Genomic DNA, 22934 nt, shown 5'->3' on the forward strand with positions numbered 1-22934 from the left:
CTGAGTTTTCTGGTTAACTGAAGGATTTAACCTGTAATACTAACTCAGAAACCATTTTGAGGGCAGACCCGGTGTTTCATGACTCACAGAAATAGAAACACATTCATATTAAAGAAATGCACTAAATTTGTATGCATTTTCCTCTTTTACCTCTAAGTAATAGTTAACATACTTTTAGGCTTATTCCAGAAATCTGAGTTATAAGCCAGTGACCATATGATAGAAGCTAAAACTGAGGGAAGCCAGACTTTCTTCACATGGTACTTCTCAAACTTGGGTCTGCCTGTTCTACCAGAATTTAAAAAAATATAGTACATATTTTCTTAAAAAAACTTTTTCAGTTACATAGATAAAGGTAAACATTCTCTTTGTGTTTTGATTCACTGACATTTAGCAAAAATGCTTTAGTTTTTTATGGGAATAAATTCTTTGATGGGGGAGGGGAGTGACTTTTTCCCCTTACAAATAGGTGTGTACATCTTTAGACTCTGATAATCTTTTTTTTAATTATCCTTCCATATTGTTTCCAGATTTTTTTATTTTTGCAGACTCTTTTCAGCTTTATTCAGTTTCTTTTGTTTTTGCACAGACAGGCAACTGGTGACAAACCTCAACGGTCGTTATACGACAGATCAGTGAGAGCTGGATAAAGTGGCAATCTATAATCTTACAACCCATTTCACGTGGTTCACCAGAGCAAGAGCTGCAGGAACGGTGTTTCCTAACTGCTAACAACCAGCTTCATTATCACACCACCCTGAACTAACATTTTTGCCTTTGGCTTATAATGGGAGTCATTAGATTCCAGAAAATTCCCTGTTCGTCCCATCCCTAAATTTGATTTCCTGAGAGCCAGAGAGAAAACAAGTTATTCCGAGCTTTATGACAAGTGAATGTGTGGGTGAAACAGGAACCTGCAGTCACCTTGGTGCTGCTGGACCTTGTCCCCTGATCCTGTTGAAAGGAGCCAAGCTCCAGGTGGAACTGCAGCTCGGGCTTGCTGATATAGCACGAGTGGAGTTTTCCATAGGAAATTAACCAGGTAACACTCACATTCTTTCCCTTCTCTCCTTTCCACTCTTCTCTTCCCTCTTTAATGAAACAGCTTAAGCTCAGCACTTGAACTCTCTCACAGGGGTGAAGTGTTTGACAATTTCAATCTCTTCTGACACTCTGATCAAAAAGAACAGTCTCTTCTTCACTTGCTTATTCCAAAAAGTGCTTTTCATCAAAGCTATTGTATTTCACTGAAGATGCAACTTTCTGAAAACAAGATATTTTAAAATGATAGTTCAAAGATGCCTTCCTTTAAAAAATGGCAAAAGTGGCACTTTAAGAAGAACCCAGTCACATAAGTGGATCTGGTCCTATATGCAAAAAAATAATTGTGGCACAGTCAAATAGTAGGTTGCTAATGTCATAGACATAAAATCATCCAATGAATCAAAATGAGGGTGAAATCTTCCACAAGTAGTCATTCTTTTGTTTAATGTGTGTGCTCCTTCTTCATAATGAAACCAGTAATGGAAGGTTTAAGGAAATGTTCAGTAGTAATTTAATAAAAATATTGATAGAGTGCTAGATTCAAAGCAGTTCCTATCCACTTTAGAGACACAATTCAGCATGGTTGTGACCTACGAAATACAAAACTCTATGATAGGTGATATGAGGTATAAATAGTTGGTCCCTATATAGATTAGAGTAGAAGAGAAAACTAAGTATAAGAATAATCAGAATACAGATAATTACCCATGTAGTGTATATTCCCTGACCTCCTCTGATGGGTCAGGCACTTTGCTACAATGATTGAGATAGTGGTGAGCCAAGGACAACTGGTACCCACCTCCCTGAAGGGAAAATGTAAGTGTCAAAATTCTGTCCTTCCTTCAACAACTATTTATGTGTATGAACTATATGTCAACTGCCCTTTTTGGAGCTGTTGATATAGCCACAAGCTAAAAAAACCTCTCTATTCTCAGAGATTATGTTCTATTGTGGAGGTAGAAAAACAAACACATGTACAGTTTCAGATAGAAGTAAGTACTATGAAGAATATAGGAAGGGGGAACTTCCCTGGTGGTCTAGTGGCTAAAATTCCATGTTTCCAATGCAGGGGGCCTGGATTTGATCCCTGGCTAGGGAATGAGATCACATATGCTGCAACTAAGACCCAGTGCAGCAAAATAAATAAATATTTTTTAAAAAGAATATAGAAAGGGGTCAGTGGATTAAAAATGACAGAAGGTACTACATTAGATAGGGTAGTTGGGGAAGTCCTTTCTGGGAAGACGTTTGAGCAGGGACATAGTGGAAGAGAGGAGCCCATGCAGATCTCTTAGGTAGAGGGAATCCTATATGTAAAGATGCTGAGGTGAGAAGGAGCTTAGTGTGTTTGTGGAAGAGCAAGGAGGCCAGTGTGGCTGGAGGAGATAAAATCATGGAGAGGGAAGCTGGTGAGGAAGCTGAGGTCAGATTGTGTGAGGCCTTGGTAAGGACTTTAGATGTTGTTCTGAGGGTGATGGGAAGCCAATAGAGAGTCTTGAGAAGGGGAATGATCTTATTTGACTTTTTTAAAATAAATTTTTATTGGAGTATAGTTACTTTACAAAATTGTATTAGTTTCTTGCTATATAGCAAAGTACATTGTCATATATATATGTATATCTCCTCTTTTCAAGATTTCCTTCCCATTTAGGTCACCACAGAGCACCGAGTAGAATTTCCTGTGTTCTTATTAGTTATCTATTTTGTACATAGAAGTATGCATATTTCAGTCCCAGTCTCCTAATTCATCCTGCCCCAATCCTGCTTGATAATTTATTTTGAGTCATTCTGGCTATCGTGTGGGGGAATAGATGGTGTGTGGGGGCTGGCAAGGGTAGAAAGCAAAAGAAAGCTAACTCTCCCTTAAGTAAGAGGCAGTTCCTCTTACCTAACTGCCTTAAATCTGAGACATCAGCTTTTCCTGCCTTAGGACTTGAACTGAAACATTGGCCCTTTCTGGGTCTCAAGCCTGCTGGCCTTTGGACTAAAACAATGCCATTTCCTGGGTTTCCAGCTTGCTGACCCATCCTGTAGATCTTGGGACTTGTCAGCCATCATAATCGCATGAGTTTTTTTGTTCTACTTAAGAACAACTGATTGAATGAGGCCCATCCACATTAGGGAGGATAATCTGCTTTAATTAGTCTACCCATTAAAATTTTAAACTCACCCTACAATACCCTCACAGAAATATCCAGAGAAATGTTTGACCAAATATCTGGAAACCCTGCAGCCTGGTCAGGTTGACATATAAAGTTAACTGTAACACTCCTGTTGGGGTACCCCTGCCTCTTTTTCAGCCCCATCTCTCAGTCACTCTTCTATACACCTTACACCCCAGTTGAACAAGACTCCCAACTGCTTTCTAATCATGCCCAGCACTTCCAACTACCCTAAGAGTCCCTTCCCTTATCTCTGCTTGTTCAACTCCTACCCACTCAATGAGGCATATGCCACCTCCTCCAAGCAGTGGGTCCTGCTCTCCTTACTGTGCTATGTCTCACTCTTCTTTTGTCCCTTCTTTATTTATGTCTCTCTTTGGCATTTAACGCACTTCCCTCATATAGCCATAATTTACATGTTTATAAGTGATATGAGATGCTTAGCAAGAACTATCCAGGGAGTCACCTAGGAAACATAGAAAGATGGAATCCCTTGTGACGTTCTTTACAGGAGTGAGTCATTTTGGTAAATGGTTTGCTGTCTCTTGCTTCCTCCTCTGGAAAGTGAGGATACGGATACTACCTACCTCAAAAGATTGTTGTGAAGACTAAATGAGATGATGCATTGCAAGCACCTAACATAGGATGTCCTGAATATTCATTGGAAGGACTGATGCTGAAGCTGAAACTCCAATACTTTGGCCACCTGATGCAAAGAATGGACTCATTGGAAAAGACCCTGATGCTGGGAAAGTTGAAGGCAGGAGGAGAAGGCGATGAGAGAGGATGAGATGATTGGATGGCATCATCGACTCTATGGACACAAGTTTGAGTAAGCTCCGGGAGTTGGTGATGGACAGGAAAGCCTGGCGTGCTGCAGTCCATGGGGTCACAGAGTCGGACATGACTGAGCAACTGAACTGAACTAAACATAGGATGTGATGAAGAGTAAACCCTGTGTAAAGAGGAGTTAGCTCTGAGGAGAGCCTCCCTCAGAGAGGTAGACACATGACTCCCACAAGTCCTGAGGGGAGTTTCCCACAGGAAGGTGGAACAGATGGGGGGAAGATAGACTATAAAGGTCTTAAATTTACAAGTTTGTAGCTCAAGTAAGGGCTTCCCTGCATTCTGCCTGAATCTGCCTGCAATGCAGGAGACCCAGGTTCAATCCCTGGGTCAGGAAGGTTTCCTGGAGAAGGGAATGGCAACCCACTCCAGTTCAAGTGAACAGTGAAGACTAATGAGCATCCCTGGACCCCAGTTCGAAAGGGGAGAGAACCAAAGTCACCCAGCTTAGGCCAGTTGTCCACCTCTTATATCTGTTATGACTGGATGGCAAGATTGCTGTTGCACAGCACCACCAGGTCCTGTTCCTGTGGATCATTAGGGGCACGTCTCAGAGACATGAGAGCCTGGGTTGAGTGTACTGTAGTTAACACAGCATAACACCCATCACACTCTCTGGAAATCTTTTGCTATACTCTTTTGGCTCTTTTATTAGGTCATAAGCCCCTGAGGGCACATCCCTATAGCTCCAGTGCCAAGCATACCACCTGGCACATTGTGGGCTCCCAACAAAGACTCCTTGAGTGAAGGAGCATTTACTCATTTGCTTCCATATATAAATGATCATGGAAGCCCTGTGTTTACAAACCTCTCAAAACACTGCCAAACAGAACCAGTAAGTAAAAAACAATGACAACAACAGTGAAGGTCTTGAGGCATATCCTTTGAAATGAGAGAAAAAAAACCCTGAAAAGTACTTGCCTAGAAGTTACTGAGAGTGGGAAAATTTTCCTTCTAAGGCTGTCACTGCCAGTCATGGACAGGGCAACTATTACATGTGAAAATACTGGTGTCAAACCTCCTTATGGAAGATGATTTAAAACTTTACTTGGCATTTCCTTCCATATTTTAAAACCAGAATTTCTTTACATAATAATAATAAAAAAGAAACCACAGATACTGCAGCTTCAGAGACAGCCTCTGTGTTAGGGCCATCCACCAACAGTCCTCTCAGCTTAGGGTCCACTATCTAAAACCTGCTTATGCAAAAGTCCCCTTTGATGAGGTCAGAGTGATCATGTACTGTGCTGTGCTTAGTTGCTCAGTCGTGTCCCACCCTTTGCATCCGCATGGACTATAGCCCATCTGGCTCCTCTGTCCAAGGGAATTCTCCAAGCAAGAATACTAGAGTGGGTTGGCATGCCCTTCTCCAGGGAATCTTCCCAACCCAGGGATCAAACCCAGGTCTCCCACATAGCAGGCACATTCTTTACAGTCTGAGCCACCAGGGAAGCTCCAGAGTGATCATAGGCATTGAAAAATGAAAACAGTATTAAATCACTGCTAGATAGAATATTGAAAAGCAGAGACATTACTTTGCCAATAAAGGTCCATCTAGTCAAGGCTATGGTTTTTCCAGTGGTCATGTATGGATGTGAGAGTTGGACTGTGAAGAAAGCTGAGCGCTGAAGAATTGATGCTTTTGAGCTGTGGTGTTGGAGAAGACTCTTAAGAGTCCCTTGGACTGCAAGGAGATACAACCAGTCCATTCTAAAGGAGATCAGCCCTGGGTGTTCTTTGGAAGGAATGATGCTAAAGCTGAAAGTCCAAGTACTTTGGCCACCTCATGCAAAGAGTTGACTCATTGGAAAAGACTATGATGCTGGGAGGGATTGGGGGCAGGAGGAAAAGGGGACGACAGAGGATGAGATGGCTGAATGGCATCACCAATACTTGATGGACGTGAGTTTAAGTAAACTCCAAGAGTTGGTGATGGACAGGGAGGCTTGATGTGCTGCAGTTCATGGGGTTGCAAAGAGTCGGACACAACTGAGCAACTGAACTGAACTGAGCTGAACTGATGAGCTGAATTGTGTTCCCCAATTCATATGTTGAAGCCCTAACCCTCAGGACCTCAGAATGTGACTGTCTTTGAAGATAGAACCCTTAAAGAGAGTAATTAAGTTAAAATAAAATCATTAGGATGAGCCTTAATCCCATCCGGCTAGTGTCCTTATAAGAAGAGGGGTTTAGACACATGGAGATATAAGGGATGACCATTTGTGGTCACAGGGAGAAAGTGGTCATTGCAAGCCAAGGAGAAGGACCTCAGGAGACACCAAACCTGTCAGCACCTTGACCTTGGACCTCCAGTCTCCAGAACTTTGAGAAAATACAATTCTGTCCTTTAAGCCACCCAGTTCCGTGATGTTTTGTCATGGCAGCCCTAGTAAGCTAATACAATCACTTTCTCTAATGGCTCCTCATCCTTTTAAGAATAAGGACTTTTTATTTTATTATTTGCTTATTAAATAAATTTACTTCACTGAACCAGCAAAGGAAAAGCACAGAACATTTAACTCCATAACTAGTTTATCAGACATGCACAGAAAAAAAAACTTAAAAAACAAGATGAGGGTTCATCTTAATCCAGAATCATCTCATCTTGATGACAGCTACAAAGACCCTATGTGCAAATAAGGCCCTACTCACAGGTACTGGGGGTGAAGATTCAAATATATTTTTCTGGGAAGGGGGGAGATGCAATTCTACTCTCTGCAAATGTCTAAGCTTGAAGGGAGCTGAAGATTAATTGCAAGAAGTATGAAGAATCTTCTGGAATGTGGTTGATATTCTTGATCCAGGGGCTGGTTATACTGTAGTTCCAGTTTATGAAAATTCATCCAGCTATTCCCTTATGATATGTACGTGTTTCTCTATGGATGTTATGCATCAATAAAATAATTTTTTAAAGTCACTTTTGTTTAGAATTTGCAGTTGTTTATTCTTTTGATTTATGTTTCTCTAAAATATCAGAGAAAAGCAAATCTATCAGTGTCTTGAAATAAAGCAAAAGAAGACTCTAATTGGATATATCACTGTGGGCTTTGATTTCTCCTCTGTATCTGTGATCAAGAAACTCTATAATGAGTAAAAGCCACAATGTATTCAGTATTTTAAAATTGATGTTTTTATCTTCACAGCACCATATATATATACTTGAAAAATATTTGTACATAAATGTCTCAGGTATTATATATCTGTTTACAGATTACACTTGCCTGCCATATGGCTTCACAGGCATTTAGTACTAGTTCTGTGGTCACTCTATAGTCACAAGCTGTGGATCACTTGTCTACAGCCCCTCAGGGGAAAATGTACAGTGGTGAAGAGCATGGAATTAGGAGTCGAACTGTCTTGGTTAGCATCCCAGATTGTCGTTGTTTTGGTATATGCAATTGTTGTGTGTTTCATTTTTCCCAACTGTAAAATGGAGTGATAATAATAGTTATCTAACTCATAGGATTCTTGTATTAAGATGAGTTTATACATTTTAATACACAGTAATTGGGCCAGATTATATATAAGCATTAGCTATTATTATTATTATTGGGGGCTTCCCAGGTAGCTCAGTGGGTAAAGAAACTGCCTGCAATGCAGGTGATGCAGGAGTCATGGGTTCAGTCCCTGGGTTGGGAAAATCCCCTGGAGAAAGGCATGGCAACCCACTCCATCATTCTTGCCTGGAGAATCCTTTGGACAGAGGAGCCTGGCAGGCTACAGTCCATAGTGTTGTAAAGAGTCAGACACGACCAAAATGACTGAGCACACATGCACAGCTATTACTATTATTATCAAGGTTTGCAAGCTAGAGTGAAGGTTCAAGGCTGTTAACTGCCCTGCTCCTGACTGGAGTAGGTATAAGGGCTAGAGATTACTTTGGAGGAGTCTTATCTTTTGGCTGTTGAGAATAATGCTGCTATGAACTTAAATGTACAAATATCTGTTTCTGTCCCTGTTTTCAGTTATTTTGTTTTTATACCCAGAAGTGGAATTGCTAACTCAATGATAATTCTATGTTTAACTTCTTGATGATTTGTTTGGATTTGATAATTATTGATTTTTTGAGCTGTCACACTATTTTCCACAGTAAATGCACCATTGTATATTCCTACCAGCAATGCACAAGTGTTCTAATATCTCCACATCCTTGCCAACACTCATTTTCTGTTTTGTTTTACATGTGTGGTGTGGTTATTTGTGTGTTTGTGTGTCTGTGTTTGTAAATAGCTGTGATAGTTAATTTTATGTGTGAACTTACTACAGCAAGGGATTCTTTAGGCAAGAACACTGGAGTGGGTTGCCATTTCCTCCTTCAGGGGATCTTCCTGACCCAGGGATCAAACTTGCATCTCTTAGGTCTCCTGCATTGACAGGCAGGTTCTTACCACTAGGGCCACCTGGGAAGTCCCTGTCCACATATTTGTTCAAATATTATTCTGGGTGTTTCTGTGGGGATGTTTTTGGATGAGGCTAACATTTAAGTCGGTGGACTTTGAATAAAGCAGATTTCTCTTCATAATGGGACTGGGCCTCATCCAGTCAGTTGAAGGCTGGATTAGAACAGAAAGACCTACCAGTGGGAATTTTCCAGCAGTCAGTTTTTCGGACTAGAACTGGAATACTGGCTCTTCCTGGTTCTCCAACCTGACAGGTTTAGAACTGGAAAGGTGGCATCAGCTCTCCTGGTGTTCCAGCCTGTTGGCCCACCCTAAAGATTTTGGACTTGTCAGCCTTTATAATCACATGACTCAGTTCCCAAACTTATATATATATATGTTTGGGAATATATATATATATATATATATACGTGTGTGTGTATGTATATATATGTATACCTGTGTGTGTGTGTGTATATATATATATATATATATATAATATTGTATTGGTTCTATATTATGAAAATTGTATTGGTTCTATTTCTTTGGAGAACCCTGACTTATATAATAGCCCTCCTAATGGGCATGAAAGTCTCATTAGAATTCAAATATGTGTTATAAATACATGGTATATACACACTGTATAGAGAACCTTTATTGAGACTTGTCATGAGCCAGGCACAGCCCTAAGCACTTCACATATCTTAATTCATGTGATGTACACAATGCCTCTGAAGCAATCACCAGTATGACCTCTAATCTGTAGATGAGAAGGAAAGCACATAAAGGTTGAATAACACTGGCTAAGGTCATGCAGCTGTTATGTGGTGATTTGAAATCAGCAGTCTGGTTCCAGAATTCTTGCTTTTGCCAAATGATGCTCAGGCACCTTCTGTACTAGTAGGTGTACTTAATTCTAACCATCTTGGTGATTTCTTATGCCCTGGATTTCTCTTTATATGACCTCCCTTCTTCCCAAAAGTCCTTCTCTACTTCATTTCCCACGAATCAGTCAAGACTGATCCATATTCCCTGTTGTGGCATGTGGTGTGAAGGGGAAGAACAATGGTTTCTGGCCCCAACAAAACCCTGAAAATATGCCTTTGGGGAAAAAAATTAGGAACTGCTAAATCCTTTACACTGGAAGCAGAAAAGTTAAAGTATTTAAAAATGAAAATTATTCCCATAGTGTATTTGAGCCAAATAATTAACATGTACTCATGTATTAATTATACGTCAATACCATCCTTGCCCTGCTTTGTGGGGCTGTCCTTTTTCTAGGGTTACGTGAGGATAAGCTTTTTGAGGTAACACTGAATTCCATTTCAAGAAAATCCTCGCAAGTCTGGTTAGGCGAAGATTTCCATCCAAAAGAATTGCCCAGCCAAGCAATTAAGTCACTTTCAGAAGTTACCAACTTCCAGCTGACCTTTGTGGAAGCCCGACTGCAGTTATAACTCATAGTATTTTTTTTTTTTTTTTTAAAGATCAAACTCCCCCTCCAGGAAAAAATGTAACCAGTGCTTGAAACTTGGAAAGAGTAGTAAGCCATATCCCTCCCTTTAGAATGGCTGCAAACATTTTCACATTCAGTTGGCCTTACTGTGTCCTGTCTTTTAAAACCAAAGCCTGAATAATTTCATCAGAGCTGTTTGCTTTGACCTTGATGGGCTTCTCAGGATAACTGTTTCCTGCAGTGTATCTTGGGAATGTGGACTCTCCCAGACTGCAAAGCTTTAGCTACTGCTAGAAAGAGGCATCGGAGAAGGCAATGGCACCCCACTCCAGTACTTTTGCCTAGAAAATCCCACGGATGGAGGAGCCTAGTAGGCTGCAGTCCATGGGGTCGCTAGAGTTGGACACGACTGAGCGACTTCACTTTCACTTTTCACTTTCATGCATTAGAGTAGGAAATGGCAACCCACTCCAGTGTTCTTGCCTGGAGAATCCCAGGGATGGAAAAGCCTGGTGGGCTGCTGTCTATGGGGTCGCACAGAGTCGGACACGACTGAAGAGACTTAGCAGCAGCAGCAACAGAAAGAGGCATAGCAGGGCATGTCATACCTCAAATGGTATCAGAGAATTTTAAATCAGAGAGGATCTCCAAGACCACCAAATCATACTCCTTAACTTCACAGATGAGGAGATGGAAGCTTAGCAGGGTTGGAGGAAGACATTAAAGTATTTTAAACAGGACAATAGGGCTCTTACATTGAATTCACTTATTAAATCTATGGGTGAGACAAAGCAAAGAGCTCAGAATACCACTATAGGCTGGAACAGACCAGCATGATAAAACTCAATAAGCAGTAATAATAAAGCACTGCTTCTGGATGCAGAACCATCAAGGCTGACTAATAACTTGAGGATATGGGACAGACAGGGTTTGGTGGACTGCAATCTCTGTATGAGTCTGCAGAGACAGTGGTCAGCCAGATGTTTAAAAACCTAATTAAATTCTAATAATAGTACAAATCATGTTGTGTTAGTGTGTAAATATATTCTATAAGGACACATAAAATTGTTCATGGTAGTTATCTTTGACAGTAGAACTAGAAGGACTAGCTATGATAAACCTAGACAGCATATTAAAAAGCGGAGACATCACTTTGCTGACAAAGCTCTGTACAGTCAAAGCTGTGGCTTTTCCAGTAGTCATGTACGGTTATGAGAGTTGGACCATAAAGAAGGCTGAGCGCCAAAGAATTGATGCTTTTGAATTGTGGTGCTGAAGAAGACTCTTGAGAGTCCCTTGGACTGCAAGGAGATCAAAAGTAGTCAATCCTAAAGGAAATCAACCCTGAATATTCACTGGAAAGACTGATGCTGAAGCTGAAGCTCCAATGCTTTGGCCACCTGATGCAGAGAGTCAACTCATTGGAAAAGACCCTGATACTGGGAAAGATTGAAGACAAAAGGAGAAGAGGGTGGCAGAGGTTGAGATGGTTAGATAGTATCACTGGCTCAATGGATGTGAATTTGAGCCAACTCATATGGACAGCAGAGGACAGAGGAGCCTGGCGTGCTACAGTCCATGGGGTCTCAAAGAGTCGAACATGACTTAGGGACTGAACAATAACAACAACAACTAGGAGAAAGGGTTGTACATTTTACTTTAGACATATTGTATTACTTGACAGATTTTGTGATAAACATTTTCTTGATTTTGCAGTTAAACAAATCTTAGCAACTTAAAATGATGGTGATTAATAAAATTTGAAGCTGAAGGAGAGTGTCCAGATGGACAGGAAAGTGCTAAATAGAGTGTATGGAATGTACACTGTAGAGCCTTGGACATCGAGGGACATCAGTAAGTTTAAGTATTATATTCAGGAGGAGTGAGATCACAGTGGTGGTGAGGGCTGTGAATAAGATCACAGAGAAAACTGTTGAGCAAATCTAGCTAACTTCAAATTTTTGAAAACTCAGCATGGAGGAGAGCATGGCAACCCCGTCTAGTGTTCTTGCCTGGAAAATCCCCACAGACACATGAGCCTGGTGGGCTATACAGTCCATGGGGCTGCAAAGAGTTGGACACAAATGAGTGACTAAGCACACAGCACAGTATGTAAAACAGAGGCTTATTGTCTATCTCATTCTGAAGAGCTAGTACACAGAAATTCATTTGCTCTTTCATCCATAAAATGTGTATCTTCCTTAAAAAAGCTTTTGAGAATGTATGTCCCTAGCAAAGAATTGGACTACTTTAAGAAGAATGAGCTGCCTTTTCAGAAATGTATTCAAGGAATGGTTGATCAATTCAACCATGAGAGATGGACACCTGCGTTTTTAAGAAGGATGGACTAGAAAACATCTAATGAATCTTGTCACCTTATGCTTATACCATTTTCCTGCTCGAAAATACTGTATAAAGGCTCTACAACAATGTCTAGAAAGGTCAAATTACTCCCTGTGGTGTTCAAGGCCCTTCAGACTGTTGCTCCATTCACCTTTTCCAGTTTATCTTCTGCTGTCCCCATTAGGCACCCACTGCCCAGTCTCAATGGTCCATTTCTCAGATACCTTCTTACCTCCTTGTTTTTTCTTTCTTACCCTGTTCTTTTCTAGAATGCCCTTTTGGCTTTTCTTGCTCTGCTAAGTGCTAGCCATGTGAAGATGGTGAAATGCAATGCATTTTTCAATTTGAATCATCAAATACTACCTTGCTTTAAGGCTTTCCCTCTTTCCTAGGTATTACTTTTCAAAGCTGACAGTTGCTGGTAGGAATTCACAGTCAAACCAGTAATTTATAGCTAGGGTCTACTTGGTTGATCAGTGCCCACATGATATTAGAGGTAAAAAGTGAAACACCACCCTCCTGTCACTATAATATATCTAATACTCAAATATATATTTCAATGGTTGTGGCATTTATATTCCAAAAGGAATATGCTTTTCTATTTGCATATTTTAGTGTTACAGTTTTTGCCTAAAATTCAGCAACAAATCAACTTGACCCATTTGTATTAAGCCCTTTACGTGAGCAGAGCATTGTGGCTTGGGCTTACTCAAATCCAAATTAAGATCTAAATCTGAAGAAAGTAACCTTTTTAAAGAATCAAACTCCATGAGGAGAGAAAGTAGGCCAAACACCTACTGGACAAACTGTTAGAAGGATCCATTATCTCTTTTAACTTTTGTTACTTGTTACTGGCACTAAAATAAATCCATTTGTGCCGACACCTATTATTTCCCCACTTTCGAAAAAGGTCAACATTCAAATAATACAGAAAATTCTGGATATGACCCCATAATGTCTCTTCTCATGGGAAGTTTAAGTTCTGGTTCTGCATATTTCTGGCTGTGTGACTTTTGCCATACGCCAAGCCTTTAGAAGACTGAAAATGTGATGATCGCTTTAGTCACTAAGTTGTGTCTGACTCTTCATGACCCCATGCACTGTAGCCCACCAGGCTTCTCTGTCCATGGGACTTCCCAGTCAAGAATACTGGAGTGAGTTGCCATTTCCTTCTCTAGATCTTCTGACCTAGGCATTGGACCCACATCTGCATTGGCAGACAAATTCTTTACCACTGAGCCACTAGGAAAGCCCCAAAGAAAATGTATGTATACGCAAATGTGTGAAAGTGTTAATTGCTCAGTTATGTCCAACTCTTTGCGACCCCATGTAGCCCTCAGCCCACCAGGCTCCTCAGTCAATGGAATTCTCCAGGCAAGAATACTGGAGTGGATAGTCATTCCCTTCATCAAGGGAGCATCATGACCTAGGGATCGAACCCGGGTTTCCTGCATTGCAGGCAGATTCTTTACCATCTGAGCCACCAGGGAAGCATATACATAAAAATATAAATATAAATAAGTATACATATGTTATGTATATTAGTAATTAGTATATACTTATGCTATATACTATATGTATATACATGATACATAAATATATACTAATTACTATTATATATAATATATATACACTAGTATATTGGATTATAGTCATTCTAATAGATGCATAGTGGTATCCCACTATAGTTTTTTTTAACAATCTTATATCTTGTATTTATTGCCTAACATCTTAAGAAATATTTTTTGGTAATTTAAAAAATTAACATATAGTTGATGTACAAGATTATACAAGTTACAGATTTACAATACAATGAGTCACCATTTTTAAAGGTTATACTACATTTATAGGTTTCCCTGGTGGCTCAGTGGTGAAAAACCTGCTTGGCAATGCAGGGGACATGGGTTTGATCCTTGGGTCAGAAAGATCCCTTGAAGAAGGAAATGACAACCCGCTCTAGTATTCTTGTCTGGGAAATCCCATGGACAGAGGAGCCTGGCAGGCTACAGTCCATGGGGTTATGAAAGAGCTGGACACGACTTAATGACTAAACAACGACATACATTTATAGTTATTAGTAAATATTGGCTATATTCCCTGTATTGTGTAATATATCCCTGTAGCTTATTTTATATGTAATAATTTTTAACTCTTACCTCCCTTACCCCCTATATTGCCCAGCAAAGTGATTCAGTTATATGCACATGCTGCTAAGTTGCTTCAGTTGTGTCCGACTCGGTTCGACCCCATAGACGGCAGCCCACCAGGCCCCTCCGTCCCTGGGATTCTCCAGGCAAGAACACGAGTGGGTTGCCATTTCCTCCTCCAATGCATGAAAGTGAAAAGTGAAAGTGAAGTCGCTCAGTTGTGTCCAACTCTTAGCGACCCCATGGACTGCAGCCTACCAGGCTCCTCCATCCATGGGATTTTCCAGGCAAGAGTACTGGAGTGGGGTGCCATATAGACATTCTTTTATGTTTAACTTCTTGCTTTCCACAGCATTTGAACTATTTTACATCCTCACCAGCAATGTATGTGTGCTCCAAATTTCCATTCTCACCAAAGCTTGCTACTTTCTTTTCTTTTTTAATTATAACCATCCTAATGGATGCAAAGTAGTATCTCTTTGTGGTTTTGATTTGTATTTCCCTAATGAGATCATATTTTGTAACTATATTTTTAGTTGTTTTCTTTAGGAATTATGTATCTTAATTTATATTTTACTTGAGGCTATTCCTGACTTAATTTGACTAAAATATAGCAAATTTGCTTCAATATATTCCCCCCTCTCCTGCTATTATTCTCATATACATTACACCTATATATATATTAAAAAACCAGGTAATACAGTGTTATAATTATTGCTTTACACAGTTTGTATCTTGTAAAGACACTAAGAGAAGAGAAGAGACAAAATATATTTATACAGTTTTTCATATTTACCATTTGTCTCTTTCTGTCCATTCAAATTATCACCTGGTGTCATTTTCTGTCAGTCTGATGGACTTCCTTTAGTATTTAGTTTAAGGCAAGTCTCCTAGCAACATACTCCTTCAAATTGTTTATCTGCTAATATCACTACTTTGTCTTCATTTTTGAAGGATGGCTTTTTGGGATATAGCATCCTCTTTATGTCTTGGGATATAGCATCCAGTTTATGTCTTCATCACTTTGAATGTGTTATTCCACTGTTGCCCTCTGTTGCTTCTGACGAGAAGTCAGCCATTAATTGTGCGGCTGTTTTTCTGTAGGTAATATCATTTTCCTCTTGCTGCTTTTAAGATTTTATCTTTGTTTTCGGCATTCAGTAATTTTACTCAGGGGTTTTACGGATTCTTGGATCCACAGATTAATGCACACAGACTCTGAATTAGCCAAAGGTGTGTGGAGAACTTATCTAGCACTTCCCTTTTCAACCTCTGGGTAGTCCCCCATTCTGCCACTCACCCCAACCAGCAGTGCACCTTCAAACTATCATAACTGTGGGCTTTCCCTGTTTGTTTCCTACCAGGTTTATTGCTCTTATTGACAATGTGCTGGGCACGTTTCTCTTCCTCTACTCCACATCAAGCCTCCTCCAGCCACAAAGTTACTGATATTTACAGACTACCCTGCCCTATAGCACTACATAGTTAGGTGGGAGGAGAGAAGCAGTTCCAGGCAAGAATGCCATATACTCCTCTGTCTTACCCAAAGTTCACCAATTTTTCATGAAGTTCACCAGTTCTTCTATTTTCTATTTGCCTTTAGTCAATTTCCAGAGCTCTGAGATGATCATTTTTGAAAAATTTTGTCCAGGTTTATTGTTTTATTTTGGAGGGGTGGGGGGCGGAGAGTAAGATTTTACCTATCTCTTTTCTATCCTAGCCAGAAGTTCTGCCTACAAAAGCATTTTTTAATACTTTTCACACAAAGCTATAAATTACTCTACAGAAAAAATTATACAAATTTGTGTTTCTATCAGTAGTATGAGAGTGTCAACTTCCCCATAATTTTCCAGGATTGGATAATAGCTTTAAATAATTCTATCACAATTTATAGGTGAAATCTTACCATACTACAAGTTTAATTTAAATTTCTCTAATTTCTATTACTTCAAGGATCTTACTCAAGAATAAGATGAGATAATATTTTATGTATTAAAATCCTTCAGATGCAAAATTTTTCTATAGAAATGTAAACCACATATTATTATCTTGCAATACTTAAAGTCTGACCACAAACCAAACTGTTCTCACAAATCCAAGATGCTTAGGATAAACCCAGAAAGATCCCTGCTATATATATGGAGAACTCAGGGTTTAATGCATGAATCATACTTGTCCTTGGGGAACATTAGTGATGATGTTCCAGAAAACCAAGGCTAAGAATAATTTCATAGTAAATGCAGGAATTGCATGATTTGGCAGGAAATTGGGGGAGGGAGTACAAACCACAATTCCACCTGACACCTCAGTGCTTGGAGACCAGCTCTGATACAGATTTAACATCTAAGAGTGTCAAGACAACAGTTCTATGACAGTGTCTTATGACTTCCCAGGAATGATGTATGAAATACTGAAGTTCATTCACCATTTCCTCTAAAGGGAAGAGGGAATAAGAAGGAAAATCCTTGGAATGTTCATAAAATGCAGGAGATCAGGGCATTGGCTTCTTTTTCTTTTTATAATATATATTCAACAGGGCTTCCCTGGTGGCTCAGTTGGTAAAGAATCCACCTGCAATGCAGGAGACCTGGGTTTGATCCCTGAGTTGGGCAGATCTCCTGGAGAAGGGAACGGCTACCCACTCCAGTATTTTGGTCCAGTGAATATATTCACTGGGGCTTCCCAGATGGTGCTAGTAGTAAAGAATCCACCTGCCAATGCAGGAGATGCAAGAGATGTGGCTTTGATCTCTGGATAAGAGAAGATCCCCTAGAGGAGGAAATGGCAACCTACTTCAGTATTCTTGCTGGGGAAATGCCATGGACAGAGGAGCCTGGTGGGCTACAATCTATGGAGTCGGAGAGTCGGACATGACTGAGCACAAGCACAGCTAACACAACATATATTCACTGTGGAAAACATAGAAAATTCAGATACACAAAAGAACACATCTACTCACAGTCTCATCACCTAACAATAACCGTTGTTACAAGTTTGTATATATCCTTCTCAGTTTTATATATGGAAAAGGGAAAGAGATAAAGAGATATTTCATAACCCATGTGAATTTTTAAAAACTCTGCACTTCTTTTTAGCTCTTCAGGTGGGAGAGGAGGCTGCTAAGGAGAAGTCAGAACAGTGGAACCTAAGCAAAGATGCAGAATCGATTTTTAAAGGTTATGTGGTAAGAAGCTGACGAAGAATCTATGTACACTTAGATAATGAGACATTCCATACCTAGAAAGACAATGTCAATACCTGTTGTATCAGGTGAGAAGTGTGCAACGAACTATGAGAGTGAATAGTAGTTCTCAAAACACCTGTGATGATGGAGCAGTTTTAAATTTCCAATCCATCCTAGACTAACACTTTCATGAAGTTTTAAAAAAATTATGCATTGAGAAGTCATAAATTGCTATAAATTACTCTAAATTTCTGAATTTATTGCATATTGATAATAAACAGTTGGAAGGCTAGCACAGGTCTGTGGATCCCACTTTGGGTAGGACTGTTGTAAGTACTTGTCTTTTTACACTGACAACTTAGATATCAACAAGGGTAAAGACAGTGTGCTAGTAAATGTTTAACTGGTTCTCTGGGTCTGGGGTAAAAAACCTGATTTTAGCGTTTGAAAATATCCATGGTGTACACACTCTGACCATGACGTATTTCAAGTTATTAATATGAAATTGATGAATGCACAGTAGAGAGAGATGAGTACAAGTTATAATCCATACAGCATGCAACTCATCTTTTTTTCAGGTAGACAAAAGTCAGTATACATTTCCACTGATTTCAAGGTCAGAATTTTATACAAAAATTCTCATAAAAGCACATAAAAATAATGCCTTAAAATTTTAATATAAACAGATCATTAACTGTAATGTATAATCATGAAAGCATTTCAGTCAGTTCAGTTGCTCAGTCGTGTCCGACTCTTTGCGACCCCATGAATCGCAGCACGCCAGGCCTCTCTGTCCATCACCAACTCCTGGAGTTCACTCAGACTCACGTCCATCGAGTCAGTGAAGCCATCCAGCCATCTCATCCTCTGTCATCCCCTTCTTCTCCTGCCCCCAATCCCTCCCAGCATCAGAGTCTTTTCAATGAGTCAACTCTTTGCATGAGGTGGCCAAAGTACTGGAGTTTCAGCTTTAGCATCCTTCCTTCCAAAGAAATCCCAGGGCTGATCTCCTTCAGAATGGACTGGTTGGATCTCCTTGCAGTCCAAGGGACTCTCAAGAGTCTTCTTCAACACCACAATTCAAAAGCATCAATTCTTCGGCGCTCAGCTTTCTTCACAGTCCAACTCTCACATCCATACATGACCACTGGAAAAACCATAGCCTTGACTAGACGGACCTTTGTTGGCAAAGTAATGTCTCTGCTTTTCAATATGCTATCTAAGTTGGTCATAACTTTCCTTCCAAGGAGTAAGCGTCTTTTAATTTCATGGCTGCAATCACCATCTGCAGTGATTTTGGAGCCCCCAAAATAAAGTCTGACACTGTTTCCCCATCTATTTGCTATGAAATGGTGGGACCAGATGCCATGATCTTCATTTTCTGAATGTTGAGCTTTAAGCCAACTTTTTCACTCTCCACTTTCACTTTCATCAAGAGGCTTTTAGTTCCTCTTCACTTTCTGCCATAAGGTTGGTGTCATCTGCATATCTGAGGTTATTGAGATTTCTCCTGGCAATCTTGATTCCAGCTCGTGTTCCTTCCAGCCCAGCGTTTCTCATGATGTACTCTGCATATGAGTTAAATAAGCAGGGTGACAATATAAAGCCTTGACGTACTCCTTTTCCTATTTGGAACCAGTCTGTTGTTCCATGTCCACTTCTAACTGTTGCTTCGTGACCTGCGTACAGGTTTCTCAAAAGGCAGGTCAGGTGGTCTGGTATTCCCATCTCTTTCAGAATTTTCCACAATTTATTGTGATCTACACAGTCAAAGGCTTTGGCATAGTCAATAAAGCAGAAATAGATGTTTTTCTAGAACTCTCTTGCTTTTTCGATGTTCCAACGCATGTTGGCAATTTGATCTCTGGTTCCTCTGTCACTTCTAAAACCAGCTTGAACATCAGGAAGTTCACAGTTCACATATTGCTGAAGCCTGGCTTGGAGAATTTTGAGCATTACTTTACTAGCATGTGCGATGAGTGCAATTGTGCGGTAGTTTGAGCATTCTTTGGCATTGCCTTTCTTTGGGATTGGAATGAAAACTGACCTTTTCCAGTCCTATGGCCACTGCTGAGTTTTCCAAATTTGCTGGCATATTGAGTGTAGCACTTTCACAGCATCATCTTTCAGGATTTGAAATAGCTCAACTGGAATGCCATCACCTCCACTAGCTTTGTTCGTAGTGATGCTTTCTAAGGCCCACTTAACTTCACATTCCAGGATGTCTGGCTCTAGGTCAGTGACCACACCATCATGATTATCTTGGTCGTGAAGATCTTTTTTGTACAGTTCTTCTGTGTATTCCTGCCACCTCTTCCTAATATCTACCGCTTCTGTTAGGTCCATACCATTTCTGTCCTTTATCGAGCCTATCTTTGCATGAAATGTTCCCTTGGTATCTCTAATTTTCTTGAAGAGATCTCTAGTCTTTCCCATTCTGTCGTTTTCCTCTATTTCTTTGCATTGGTCGCTGAGGAAGGCTTTCTTATCTCTTCATGCTATTCTGGAACTCTGCGTTCAGATGCTTATATCATTCCTTTTCTCCTTTGCTTTTCACTTCTTTTCTTTTCACAGCTATTTTTGTAAGGCCTCCTCAGACAGCCATGAAAGCATTTAGAGCACCTCAGTTTAAAATCAGTCTAATAGTAGGCAGTATATAGTGAATGAAAATTTACAACTTTAATAATTATAACTTTCCATTAAATTTTAAAAAAAGATTATTTGTGTTTTCAAAATTCAAAGTATGTTTTTATTATGTGTTCTCTGAGTGTACATAATATTTAGAAAATCTGCATATTGTATTATCACATATTTAAAGTGACTAATTCAGTGGTTTTTAGTATCAGTCAGTTCAGTCACTCAGTTGTGTCCAACTGAGTGGACAGTTTGTGACCCCATGGACTGCAGCACGCCAGGCTTCCCTGTCCATCACCAACTCCCGGAGCCCACTCAAAGTCATGTCCATCAAGTCGGTGACCATCTCATCCTCTGTTGTCCCCTTCTTATCCTGCCTTAAATCTTTCCCATCATCAGAGTCTTTTCAGATGAGTCTGTTCTTTGCATCAGGTGGCCAAAGTATTGGAGTTTCAGCTTCAGCATCAGCCCTTCCAATGAATATTCAGGACTGATTTCCTTTACCATTGACTAGTTGGATCTCCTTATAGTCCAAGGGACTCTCAAGAGTCTTCTCCAACACCACAGTTCAAAAGTATCAATTCTTCACCACTCAGCTTTTTCTATAGTCCAACTCTTACATCCATATGTGACTGTTGGAAAAACCATAGCTTTTAACAGACAGACCTTTGTTGGCAAAGTAATGTCTCTGCTTTTTAATATGCTGTCTAGGTTGGTCATAGTTTTTAAAATAGTTTTTAGTATATTTACAAAGTTGTACAACCATCCACAAAATTATATTTTCATCACCTCCAAGAGAAGCTCTGCAGCCATTTAGCAGCCACTCCTGATTTTCCCCAACACCCTGGACCCCTATGTTTAGCAGCCACTCCTGATTTTCCCCAACACCCTGGACCCCTGCATTTACCCCTCAAACCCTAGGCAACCAATATTTACTCTCTGTCTCTATGTATTTGCCTATTCTGGCCATTTCATAGAAATGGAATCATGCATTATGTTGTCTTTTGTGATTGACTTTTGTCACTTAGTTTCAATATTTTAAGATTCATTCATGTTGTGGTAAGTTTCAGTACTTCATCCCCTTTTATTGTAGAATAATATTCCATTGTATGAATATAATTTATCTGGGTTCTTTCCACTATCGTGAGTAATGCTTCTGTGAATGTTTGTGTACAAGTTTGTTGTTTGTGGACACATGTTTTTGTTTCTCATGGGATATATTTAGGAGTGGAACTGCTGGGTTGTATGATGGTGATGGTGGTTTAGTCATTAAGTTGCGTCCGACTCTTGTGACCCCATGGACTGTAGCTAGCCAGGCTCCTCTGCCCATGGGATTATCCTGGCATGAATACTGGAATGGATTGCCATTTCCTTCTCCAAGGGGTTATATGATATTTTATGTTTAATATTGAGAAGAACCTCTAGAGTGTTTTTCAGAGCATATGCACCACTTTCTATTCTTCAGTAGTATTATGAGGGTTTGGGTTTCCATTTCTCCTTACCAACACTTATCTCTCTTTTTTTATTATAGCCTTCCTGTGCTTAGTCGCTCAGTTGTGTCCAACTGTTTGTGACCCCATGGACTGCAGCCTGCCAGGCTCCTCTGTCCATGGGGATTCTCCAGGCAGAATCCTGGAGTGGGTTGCCATGCCCTCCTCCAGGGGATTTTCCCAAACCAGGTATTGAACCCAAGTCTCCTGCATTGCAGGTGGATTCTTTACCAGGGGAGCCCTTAGCCTTTCTAGTGGATGTGAAATCAATGTAGTTTTAATTTTCATTTGTTTGATGGTTAATGCTGTTGAGTATCTTGTCATGTGCTTACTGGCCATTTGTGTATCTTTGGACAAATATCTGTTCAGATCTTTTGTTTATTTTTAGATGAGTTAGTAATATTTTTATTATTAAATTATAAAGTTTTTTATATATTCTAGATATAAATCCCTTATCAGATACATTATTTGCAAATGTTTTCTCCCATTCTGTGGGCTGTCTTCTCACTTTTCTTGATGAACAACTCATTTTTTATTGACAAAACAGAACTAGTTAAGTCTTGAGTATTGAAAGAATCACATATATAGATGGTTTGTGAGTATTTAGAAAATACTAACAAGATCCCTTGGAACCAATATGGGTTTGCTGAGAATAATTACATTTTGCTCTTATACCCTTACCTTGCTTCTGTTGCCTTTTCTCTTATTAAAAATATTACCTCCTCTTGCTATGGATATTGGGCTTTCCAGGTGGCTCAGTGGTAAAGAATTAGCCTACCAATACAGGAGATGCAAGAGACATGGGTTCTATCCCTGGGTCCGGAAGATCCCCTGGAGGAGGAAATAGCAACATACTTCAGTATTCTTGACTGGAAAATCCCATGGACAGAGGAGCTTTGTGGAATGCAGTCCATGGGGTTACAAAGACATGACTGAGTAGCTGAGCACACATAGACACTATGAATATTAGTATTACTTCCTCAAAGGAAGCAGATAGCAACTCTTTAAAAGTCACTATATTTTAATAGTAAAGATGGAATGGAAAGTGCTGAAGTTTTCATTACTGCAAAATCAAATTCAGGCAGTTGAACTGACCAGTTGTTGAGATGTTGAAAAGAAAATATATGCACTGAATTATAATCTAGGGTTTCCAAGATTCTCTTCTAAGATTCTCTTCACTCATTTATCATCCTTCCATCCTTTGTTTCAAGAAAAATGTTAAGAATCTTATAGAAATTCACAAAATACC

The 22934-nt window shown here is 39.8% G+C and overlaps 1 long non-coding RNA gene across 4 annotated transcripts in view; it reads left to right on the plus strand.

The window, feature by feature from the left end:
* Positions 1-22934, plus strand: part of LOC139183165 (uncharacterized) — an 85021-nt gene that overhangs the window by 30646 nt on the left and 31441 nt on the right. For all 4 annotated transcript variants that reach the window (XR_011566678.1, XR_011566679.1, XR_011566677.1 and 1 more), the window contains one exon: positions 17473-17561. This is a non-coding gene — a long non-coding RNA (uncharacterized lncRNA). The remainder of the gene's footprint in view (positions 1-17472; positions 17562-22934) is intronic.

This window comes from Bos indicus, chromosome 5 (assembly GCF_029378745.1).
Source record: "Bos indicus isolate NIAB-ARS_2022 breed Sahiwal x Tharparkar chromosome 5, NIAB-ARS_B.indTharparkar_mat_pri_1.0, whole genome shotgun sequence".
Taxonomy (NCBI): Eukaryota; Metazoa; Chordata; class Mammalia; order Artiodactyla; family Bovidae; genus Bos; species Bos indicus.